Raw genomic sequence first — 12,885 nt, 5'->3', positions numbered from 1 at the left:
CCAGTCTCTCAAAATCTTGTTCCAGTCTCTCAAAAGCTAGTTCCATTTCAAAATCAAAATCGTTTTTCTCCTTTAACTCCTACTTCTAAGAATTTACTACTTTATTCTAATATCCTTCAGTCAAAACTTGTTACTCCAAAAGTTACTTCAACCGACACAATAAGCCCTTTTGCAAAACCTATCACTCCTCAAACTCAAAAATCTGTTACTCCTAGCCCTTCTACAAAAACCCTTTATGTTCTTAATCCAAATTTCCTAAGAGTTCAAATTCTTGAAGATTTTCAAATCCATAAGTTACACCAAGGTTTTCATATTCTCACAAATCATCTATTTGGACAAGGGAAAACCTTTTATGTTGATTCATATAAAACCCGAGAATATTATCAAGCTATTCTGCAAGAATCTGGTTCAGTCAATTTTTTTCATCGTTCTAATTCAAAAGAGGGAAACATTGATTTTAGCAAAGCTCATATTATCAAAATCATTTCTCTAGAAAGTTGTGTTCCAAACCTTCACTTTGAAAAACCTCTTATAAGTTATCCTGCTTATCCCAGATTTTCTTACTATGATTATCAAGACGCCTGGACTAAGGCATTCTTTATTCAGAATTATTCACACTCATGGTTTATCTTCTTTGATTTGAACTTCAATTGTGAATATCCAAGATGGTTTATCAATTGGTACAAATATATAGGAATTCTTCCAAATTGTTTACCAAAAGAAATTTACGCTGGATATCTCAAATTTAAAGAATTGTTTATTCAACAAATTCCAGAATTTGAATACATGTTACAATTCACCATGATATTTAAAGTTCCATGGATAATGTCTTGGACTTTTCATTATCAAGAAGCAAAGGATTCCTCTCCTCCCTGGCTTAATCGCCAATTTCGCTCAAAATGGTGGGATAAAATGAAGATTTCTCTAGCCAGTGAACAAGCAGTAATTAAACATTATCAAGAAATATATATTCAAAAACCAGAAGTTGAAGCCACTTTTATCAACAGTCTTCCCAAAAGTGATGTGGATCTAATTGCAAGAATTAAAGATGCTGCTACCTCTTCCCTTGAAGAACTTCAAAAATTACTTCAAGAAATTCGCCAAACTCCATCAGTTTCTAACGATTCTCCAGAATCTATGAAGAATGATTTATTTGAAGACGCTCAAGACCCTTTTGATGATCCTTATGAAGAATAAGAAATCATTATCCATAAATTTGATGTAATACCTTAAATGTAGGATATTTCGTTTCTTCTATTATCAAAATTTCGTTTTTCAAATACGAATGCATATATACTATGTATGTATTCATGTACTTATGTATAAACAATTATTATCAAAATTATTATCAAATCTATGATCAATGATGATATGAAGACAAAAAACTTTAGAAGATGCTCTATAATGGCTTGCTTTATCAAAAGAAGATGGTCATTGATTACAAACAACAATTGCTTCTAAAGATGAATGACAACCACTTACAAGTAATTATTTCTATTGATTGGCCATGGGTTCTTACGGCAAAAATATCACTAGATGATTTCAAGACTTTGAAGACTCCAAGATGATTATAAATAGAGACTATCCTTTAGTTGAAGACACAAGAAAAAATTCATTCTCTAAAAAATGTTCATTCCATGTCTTAAAAATCTCCAAGAGTCTTTCTTTCTACTAGTAGATGTTCAAAGTCTTTAGATTTTCAAATAATTCTTTCTCCATAAGTATGTACTGATTGTAATTCAAGCTTAATTCAAGAAGGTACTATTTAAAATATTTTATCGTTGTATTGTTTTTATTTTCTCTATGATAATTTCATTTCGAGTTATTCTAACTATTAATTCTACAAGATTTGAATTTTTTGTTAAAATAGTATTCGTTTTTAATAATAAAATTAATCAAATTCATGCTTAAATCATTTAATTATGTCTAACAAAATCTTGATGAATTGTATTCCTAATAGAAATATTCTTTTAAAAATACAGCAAATCCAAGAATCTATAAATAACTCTAAGCAAAATCTTAAAGATTCTTATAAACCTACTAATCAAGGTACAATTTTAAACAATTTTCATATTCATGATGCTAGACGGTTCATAAGAGCAAGTATTAAAATTCGTTACAAACAGATACGTTATCTAAAAACAAAACTATTTGTTTTCTAAAATTACTATTGATAATTACCTGTTTAAAAAAAATGGTATCAGAGCCAAGAAATTACTCGTGTAAAATTACTATTGATAATTACTCGCGTAAAATTACTATTGATATATATATATATATATATATATATATATATATATATATATATATATACATATATATATATATAATGATAATTTTATTTATAGAAAACCATGATGATACTTATTACCTTAAAGCCATGAATTATAAGGTAAATATAAAGATACTCGTAACCATGCTGATTGACAATCGAATACTTTAACGACCTGTTGGCGTCTGAGTGAATGTGACATTTGTCACCCCTTGGCTTGGTCGCCCGGGACTGTAGCTAGCAGTCAGGATGTGGGAGTGTCTGTCCCGTATAGATCTATACACACAATGTCCTCTCTCCCTCCAGGAGACTCTGGTTACCAACTTGACAACGGTGGAATCCGCGTCATGAGGATGTATCTCGTGTTTCGAATTATAGAACCTTTCTCTTTATTAAAAGTATAAGTGTTTAGAATATAGATATAACTAGGTTTCTCCTTCATGAATATTAGAATTGGTTTCTAAACTATACCTATTATAGTTTACTTAAGAGTTATCTAGATGCCTTTGCTACCCAAAGGGAATGAACTGGCTAAGAGAACTTTTATGACTATATATGTATACATGATATATAACTAATATTTAAACGAACTTCGGACGGATAACCAATACCCTAGATCCACATCCAAACAAGGAAAAGGAGGTAGGGCGAGCTAGCCTTCCTAAGTCCTTTAAACATTACTTATATAACTATATATATATATATATATATATATATATATATATATATATATATATATATATATATATATATATATACAGGCATGCATTTAACAATATAAAAGCATAAAAGAAACTTTGGTAAAACCTTTGGAAAACTTTATAAATAAGAATTTATGACTTGATGTCAGTTTATAAAACAAGCTTTGAAAACCTTTGGAAAATCTTTAATAATCTAAACAGGGATATTCATACTTTAAACGAGATTTGAAGACAAGATTTGAAAACCTTTAGTTGGATAAAGCAGTTTAACAAGCAAAAATCTATTTTGCTATACAGTTATTAATCACATATGATTGATCTAATAACTCTATAGTTCAACTTGTATTCCCCCTCCCCCCATAAAAGCATTGAAAATCATTTAAAAAGGTTAATTCAGGGGTATGAACTCACCTGACGTGGGTGATTCGGATGAACGGATGGTATAGGATGCTAAGTGTAAATTGAGGACTTGACCACACACGTGAATCATATTTAACATGTATTGATACATTTAAGTATCTAATTAGTCATTTAACAACTAATTATGCAAGTAAAAACGTCATAATACATGAAAACACTTTACCACAAGTGCTATGAGTACCAAGGGTTGCATATAAAGAGAGTATGGCCATACATTGGAGTTTACTCCTCAAATGGTGGACCTTAAGGGTGTTTACGGTTAAGGGAACATTCCCCCCATGAGTTTATGGCCGTAAACTCATGAAAATGTTGTGTTTGTGTGCTTAAAGGTCTCATGTTTCACAAAGGAGTGCTCTAGGGTTGAATCAAAGACTTAGGAAGTGGTTAGGGCTCGAAATGGCACACTTTTTGGAGTTTACGGTCCTTGGACCATCTTTGGGAGTTTACTGCCATAAACTCATGGTTACTCCAACCATTTCGTGATTTGTGGCTCATAGACCAAGCATGCAAGTTTCTAGCCTTTTGTCCCAGCATTAGAAGGTGTTAGGGGCATCAAAACACCCTTTGGGGGTGTTTACGGTTTTGGGAGATTCCCAAACCGTAAACCCATGTTCTTGGAGGTTTTTGGTGATTTCTCTTATGGATTACAAGTACACTAAGCAAATAACTAGTTAGGGAGGGTACACTTACTTATATGAAGCTTGCAAGAGTGATTAGAGCCCTAAAAACACATATGTGTTCTTGGTGTTCTTGGTGCTTTTGAAGATCACTTGAGGATCTAAGAAAAGGCAAGATTTCATGGATGAAATCATGTAAAAACACTAGATTAAGTGTTATATGAACGAATCTAGGAAGAAAACACTTACATTTTGGCGGATTTGACGGAATGATTTTATGATAGTTGAGAGAAAATCTTGAGTGTTCTTGAGGTGGGAGTGAAAAATGGGCTAAAAATGACTAAGTGTCATATTTATACTCATTGGGGTTTAAATTTGGCCAGAAATGTTTTAAGATGAATTTGGCTAATTTTTGAAGTGCTTGACTGCGGAGTTTATACAAATGGAAATTTCGGGTTGTCACATCATGCCTCATTCTTCCTCAAATAATTCTCTGAACTCTCTATGAATCGATTCTAATGCCCCTTTTATTAAGTAGATAAATAAATAAAGTAATGAACGAATAGTAGCCCTAAAATAAATAATTATATATCAAAGGTGGGCCTCGAAGAGCTAATTGTCACAATTTTAGAAGTCGGGGGTTAAAAGTGTAAGTTCCGGACTCAGTTTATAAATATTTACGAAGATAGGGGCTCCGTGGTAATTATTTGGAATTAATTTAAAAGGAAATGAGGTGGAAGGGTTGAATATGTCATAATTAAGATATTGGGGGCTGTTTGGAAGATTTTGTACCTAAGATGTAAATGATTTTAATGTTGAGGGTTTAAATGGTAAATATTGGCCTTACTTTGAAAGAAAATGGGAAGGGATGGACTAAAGGCGTCAATATGGGGACAAGATTTATGGGGCCGGGTATATAAGCATAACACCACCGGTCACTAAACCCTAACCCTAACTTGTTGCTTCAGCCGCCGGGTATCACCCTTTCAACCGTCACCGCCCGTTTTTGTTCACTTACGGCTGCTAATCGACCGCTGATTCCTACCAACGTCGCTGCCGCCAATGGAAGTTGTTGACTATCCAGTTCCGTCGCCGGCATGGGCCACAACCAACCAGCCGCATGTCGCTGCAGTTGTTTCCGCACGGAGATGCGTCTATCGTCAGACGCCGTGACCTGCTTGTCGGAGAAGTGAGTTGGGGAGGAGTCTTTGTCTTGGTGGAAGTCCGCTAGCCACTACTTGATGCTGAATCGCCAATGAAGCACCGTCGCTGTTGCCGCATGTGCTGCTGATGCCATTAGCGAAGTCTCAACTCTTCTTCTCCATTGCTCCGGTATGGCGCATAGTCACGACTGTCACCGCCCGTAGGGCTCGTTCTTGTTGCTGCGGACAACAACCACCACCCCAAGGAAGGTTGTCGTGGACTTTTCAGCTTCTGGGTCACATGTATGTGTATAATCTGATTTTTTGTTCGTTTTGTTGGAGTTTTGTGTGGCTAGAAAACCTAGAAGGACACCACAACCACCGTGAGGTGGTGACTGCCACCTTCTACCACCGTCGGCCACCACTAGGGTGGTTGTGTGTGTGTTTATGTTAGTTAGCGTGTGTGTTATTTTGGATTAAAGCTTTGTAATTGTAATTAGCAAAATAATAATGAAAAGAAACTCAAAACCACCACCGTAAGGTAGTGGCTGCTGCCTCCTGCCGCCACTAGTCGCCGTGTTGGGTGGCAGTGTGCTTTGATTGCTTTTGGACCTCGTTCGAGATGTATGAAACCCTAATGGGCTTAGGGATTTAGCTTTTGGGCCTAATTGGGTTGTGATGGGTTATAAACCCTAATTAGGTTTTAGAAAACCCTAATTTTGGATTTATGGGCCTTGGACTTATTGGGACCCACAGTTGGGCCATTGGAATTGGACTATGTAATAAGCCGATTACACCATATGATTTATCTAGTAAAGTAGTGGACTTAATGGATTAAGTATTTAATGAGTTAAGTGATAAACACTTAACCCTAATTATCATTTTATGTGAAACCCTAATTTCACTTGGGTTTATAGTTGGGCCTTTCTATTGAGCCTTGATGATTGGGTTATTAATGGTCCATCCAAGATCAAGCAAATGGACTAGAATAATTAATGGGCTTTGAGGTAAGGCCCATATGAGGGTTTGGGCCCAATTTGGAAAATTGGGCCATATATGGACCATTGTTTGGGCCTTGATGATTAGGAGAAATTGGGCCATCAGAATGTCAAGTGTTGGACCATGAATAATTGGTTGGGCCTTAAGGCAAGACCATGTGGAGGTTTGGACCCAATTTGGAAAATTGGGCCATAGTTGGGCCTTGGTTCATTATTAGACTTTCGGACCTTTGGATTGGGCCTAGAGCTTGAGTAAAGCTAAGTTAGGGGTAAAGTAGTATTTTACCCCAAGCATGGACTTATAAATATGTGTTGGGGACCCAATTATTAATTGGGTGTTATTTTGATGTTGACAGATTCGGGAATCCGCATCCAGCAGCTAGGGTTTTTGTCAGCAGGACTTCAGCAGTGTGAGGTGAGTTTTCGTTCCAGTAGGAACAGGTCTAAGGCACCAATGTCGGCATGTTTAAGTAGTTATAGTATGTCGGGGTGAGGCCGATGTCGGGGTTAACCCGATGCAGTTTATATGTTACCGAACTGCGGTCCGATGTCGGGGCGGTCCCGAGAAGTAGTTATGTATGCCTGATGTCTTTGTGATTCATGCATGTTTATGTGTTATGTGTTATATGTTCCGGGCTTCGGTCTGATGTCGGGCAAGCCCGATGCAGTATATGTGATATGTTATATGTTATGTGTTAAGTGTTCTGGGGTAAGCCCGATGTTGGGGCAAGCCCGATGTATGTTAGTCATTATTTAATGTATTATGTATTTCGGGGCAAGACCGATGTATGCTAGTTTATGTGTTAAATGTTATTTGTTCCGGGCTTCTGTCCGAAGTCGGGGCAAGCCCGATGCAGATTATGTGATTATGTTATGTATGTGCCGGGGTAAGCCCGATGCCCGATGCGTTCGGATGTCGGGGTGAGCCTGATGCCGGACAGGAGTCCGATGTCGGGTAAGCCGATGTAGGGATTCGTCCCGATGCAGTTGGGAGTAGTCCCAGAGTTATGTTATTTGTGAAATGTGCTTTGTATGGTATGTGGTAGTTTGGGGGAGCTCACTAAGTTTCGTGCTTACAGTTTCAGTTTTGGTTTTAGGTACTTCAGCTGGCAAAGGGAAGGGCTTGAGTTAATGGCATGGCACAAACCACAGTTTATTAGCCTATGAGCTTACTATGATATTTTATATGAGACTGTTATATGATTGACAGATTTAATGAGATTTTGAGATACATCTTTGATGATTTTATTTTATGGTGATAATATTATGTTTGTTAAATGATTTTAAAAACGAAATTTTTGGCTTGTATTTTTGGGACGTTTCATCGATTCTCCTATCGAGTTCAAATTTCCTCTAGATTTTTAAAAATAATTAGCGGAGCCCTGAGTCGTCGAAGGTTCCAACAAATAGAAGCTCTTAGATCGGAGTTTTGCCTGTGCCTTTTCCAGTTTTCGCTAGAAACTCTCTGTAAGTTAGGCTACACTTACTATGCTTTAAGTGTAACTTATATTTATATTCATAGTTGTTGTTATGAATGTATAAATAAGATTTATCAGTAATTCAGTTATAATACTGATTGGTCTACTTACGAGAGAAGTGTATATAATGGACATGTTGGCTTGATTGTTGGATTTCAGAAAGGCTATATGTTGAAATAGTCTTGCCTCCCAACTGTCCTGTTTGGTTGATCCTTATTTGATAGAACTCTCGATATTCACTAGGATTAGTGAAAGATCTAGCTTTCATTACCAGATTTTCATAGAGATTAATAAGTTATAGTATTACGAGTTAATACTTGTTAGGCGTGTTATCCGATAGTTGGATCGCCAATATGATCACCCAGATAACTATCAATCGTCTGAATAATTGTCAGTGCGTCAACCACCACTTCGGTCTTACCAAGGTGGTCCATGATCTCACAGTCATAATCCTTGAGCACGTCAAGCCACCTCCTCTGCCTCATATTCAGGTTCGGCTGGTCCATAAGGTATTTCAAGCTCTTGTGGTTCGTATATATGGTGCAACAGACCCCGTACAAATAATGTCTCCAAATCTTGAGGGCAAAAACCACAACCCCCAACTCCAAATCATGAGTAGGGTAGTTAGCCTCATGAGGCTTCAACTATTGTGACGCATAAGCAATCACTCTACCCCTCTACATGAGTATCACGCCCAACCCGGTGATGGAAGCATCACAATACACCACCATATCCTCTACGCCCTCTGGAAGGGTCAACATTGGGGCCTCACACATTTTTTCCGTAAAGTCTCAAATGTCGCCTACTGCTCAGGCCCCCGAACAAATCCACACCCTTCTTTGTCAGATGGGTGAGAGGAACAACAATCTTGGAGAAATCCTGGATGAATGTCCGATAATACCCGACCAAACCTAGACTCAGAACCTCCACTACATCGCTGCCTCAATCTTGGCAGGATCGACTAATATTCCATTATGGTTGACGAGGTGACCCAAGAACTAAACCTCATGCAACCATAAATCACATTTGGAGAACTGGGCATACAACCTCTCCCTCCTCAGAACCCCTAGGAGCTCCTGCAAATGTTCACCATGCTGCTCTTTGGTCTTGGAGTAAACCAATATATCATCGATGAATACAACAATATACCGATCGAGCATCGATCGACACATCTTATTCATCAGATCCATGAATGTTGCTGGTGCGTTTGTGAGCCCAAATGGCATCACCACAAACTTATAATGGCCATAACGAGTGCGAAAAGTTGTATCTCTACATCCTTCTCTCTAACTCTCATCTGGTGGTATCCTGACCTCAAATCAATTTTGGAGAACCAAGATGTGCCTTGCAGCCGATCAAAGAGGTCATCAGTCCTCGGGAGTGGGTAACGATTTTTCACTGTCAACTTGTTCAACTCCCGGTAATCTATGCACATTCGATGGGTACCGTCCTTTTTCACAAACATAATCGGTGCTCCCCATGGTGAACTGCTTGTTCAACGATCTGCTTACACACCAACTCTTGAAGTTGAGAGGACAACTCCTGCATCTCTGACACTACAGGGCGATAAGGTGCCTTGGTGATCGAGGTTGCACTAGGGATCAAATCGATCTTAAAATCCACCTGCCTTTCCAGTGGTATACTAGGAAAATCCTTTGGGAATACATTCAGGAAATCCCGAACTATCGGGACATCTGACACTGAACGACTCGGCTCCACATGAGTATCTACCACATATTCCAGGTAACCTGCATCCATGCTGGATAAACCTCCAGGCCCTCGCTGATGAGCAAAATGTTGAACCAACCCTGGTACCCTCACCATAAATGGTCAACTCTCCCCTACTCGGGGTACGAACCACCACGAGTTGTTGATGGGTTTGACACAAAATAACATCCTATGTGCTCATGCAAACCCTAATGCTTGGATCTAGGCTTCTCTATTGTACATTTGGAAAGGTCTTAATGAGGTAGATTGAGTTGTTGGGATCTTATATAGCATGCAAAGGCATAAAGTTGCCAACTTTATGCCTTAGGACCATTAAATAAACCAAGATCTGGAATTTGAGTGAAGATCCTGCATGCATTAAGCACTTAATGGAATTTTGTGCATGAACGGTTTATACGTTGGGTGTACTATGTTGTACGTTGCGCGTACAAACTCTTAGCTCGGTACGCTAAGCGTACAGAAGAGGTACGTTGGGCGTACACTCTCAGGAAGCTTTAGGCCTTGGCGGACTTCATACCTTTGGGCCCTAATGGTTTTGGGTCTAGACTTGTTGGTGTTTGGGCCTAAAATTATCTTTGGGCCAATGTTGGTATGTTTGGGCCTATTGGGCCTTATGGCCCAATATAGAATTGGACTTTGATGTTAGACCCATTAGCAAAGGAATGACCTTTGGGCCATTATGGAGGAACTTGGACTTAGAATTCTAGGCTCTTTGATTAGGTTGAGTATAATCCTTATTAGGCTATTTGTATATTTGTTCATTGTGGGATTTTGGCTGGTAGTTGAGCAGTGATTATTTTCAGCAGACTGAGGTGAGTCTTCTCACTATAGCAATGGGTCAAAGGCACCAATGTCGTCCCATTACTTGATATGTGATTTTAATAGTTGAATATGAAATGGTTTTATGTTTTGATATGTATTGACGTATGTGACGATCATGGGGGAAGCCCATGACATTTGGTAAGACCAGGAGGGGGAGCCCATGACCCTTGGATGTAAGACCATGGAGGTAGCCTATGGTATTCCAAATGAAGACCATGGAGGGAGTCCATGGCAAATCGATGTATATATGTGCATGACATTATATGGTTATGTGTTTTGCATATTTTGGGAAACTCACTAAGCGTCTGCTTACAGTTTTGTTGGGTGTTTTAGGTACTTCTGGTTCTAAGGACAAGGGCCCGACTTGATGGCACATCGTGCACTCTCCAGTATTTTTGCACTAGTTGTTTTGGATACTCTAATCTTTTGAGCAATGTGTTTATGTAATGGAATTTTGGAAAAACAAATATGAATGAGATTTATAGTTATTAAATGAAATTTTTTATCTGAATTTTTGGACTGTTACAAATCATAATCAAAGTATCAATCAACATAAACTGCAGGATGATGTGTACAATCACACATTCGCCTTTCCGGGCTCATCAGAAGTACTTGAAACATTGAAATACAAACTGTAAGTCAAAGCTTAACGAGCTTCCCAAAATACCCCATAATGCAAAAAATTATAGATATAATACAAGCATGCATACATGGTTTGGTGGTCCTTAACCTCAACCCAACCCTACTAGGTTTGTTGGTTTACAAAACAGAGCAGTAAAACCTCAACCCAACCATCCAAGGTTTATTGGAACGTGGCCTCAACCCAACCATCCAGGTTTGTTGGCACGTGGCCTCAACCTCACCATACCGGGTATGTTGACTTCCAGTCTCAACCCAACCATACCAGGTTTGTTGGTATGTGACCTCAACCCAACCACTTATATGTCGACATATACATAGCACATCACACAAAGAACTATCATAGTAATCCTACGTCCTATGATACATAAACAAAATAAATGGGCCGACCTTGGTGCCTTAAACCCATTGGCATAGTGAGAGAATTCACCTCTCCAACCGAACACAAGCTGAAATAAGTCTCAACTCTGAATACTGGCTCTACCCGTCACCTATTATGCAACTCATTGCCTAACCTTAATTAATAACAAATTACCCAAAATTATCCTTGGGTACAAATTGGTCAAACTCAACAAATCAGTCAAGTCAAACCAACCGAGTTGACCCAGCCCCGTACGCGAGGCGTACTCAAACGTATGCAGGTCATACTTAATTGCGACCAAACAGACGCGGACCTAACTATGTACCTGCGACTTACCATCTGGAACACCGACATACCATCTGGTACGCCTAACGTACGCAACTGAATGTTATTAACCCATTAAGTGCTTATTACATAAGTCTTTTTGTCCAGAATACAAATTCAAGTCCCAAATGTTGTCCTTGATCATAAAGTTTCCAACTTTATGGTCTTGCATGACCCTAATGTGCTTAACACTAAAACCCCCCAACATCTTAAGCCATTAAGACAACCAAACTCATGCATGGGGAAGAACTAAGGGTCAATAACACATTTTTATCACTCTAAGCTTAGAAAAACGTCCAAAAGGACAACCCATTTTCTTTATAGCATGCCATCCACAAGAAGGCCATATATGGGGACAAAAGTTCATAATATCATCATATACACAAGATATAGCAAGCTAATCACCAAGGTATGAACTTTACACCTTATGTAGATTGAGGATGATGTAAGACTTCCAGATCCAAGCTTGCTTCTAGCTTCCAAACTTCACCACCACCACCTTCCTCTTCATTTGAAACACACAAAAACATACTCTCAAGCTTCAAAATGCAACAATGGGGCTACGGTTTGCAATGGACAATGTTTTAAGTGATGGATGCTGGAAATGGGACTTAAGGTTCACTATGTAGGGTCCAAACCCTAAAGATTATGGGTTATGTCTAGGTGAAGTACGCCCTGCGTACTCATAGTACACCCACTGTACTCCCAAAACGGCGTTGTTCCACTTATACCCCCTTACGCTCAATGTACCCACTAGGTACGCCCCGTGTAAGGGCCAAAGTTGCCAAATTCACAAATTAAAGGATTAGAAGGGGAAATTTACCATGATTCGAGTATAACATCAAATCTCTAGATTCATTAGTTTTTTTATATACTTCAATTACACAAGATGGTACAATATAAACATAGATTCTTCTAGGGATGAGCATAAGTGGGTACCCACCACATTTGGCAAGAACCGGAACCGGAACCGGAACCGGCGGTTCCTAGGAAGTTAGAACCGGAACCGGAACCGGAACCGCTCTAGGCAGTTCTTAAATGTTTGGAACCAGTCCCAGAACCGGCGGTTCTGGTTCCGGGAGCGGGTAACCCAGTTGCATTAATTTTGTTAACTTTTTTCGACAAAACCGCAATTTAGTTCGATCCAAATCAAATCAATTCGGACCAAAGACGGACAAAATCGGACCAATATATTCTAAACCGGTCTAAGTAACACACATTTATATGAAATTATATATATATATATATATATATATATATATATATATATATATATATATATATATATATATATATAACCAGTTCCGGCGGGTACCCAGCGGGTAGCGGTTCCGAAAAAACGAGAACCGGAACCGGAACCACTTAAGGTGGTTCCATAACCTT

This window comes from Lactuca serriola, chromosome 5 (assembly GCF_051521515.1).
Source record: "Lactuca serriola cultivar US96UC23 chromosome 5, Lser_US96UC23_V15, whole genome shotgun sequence".
Taxonomy (NCBI): Eukaryota; Viridiplantae; Streptophyta; class Magnoliopsida; order Asterales; family Asteraceae; genus Lactuca; species Lactuca serriola.
Note: the sequence above shows the minus strand (reverse complement) of the source record.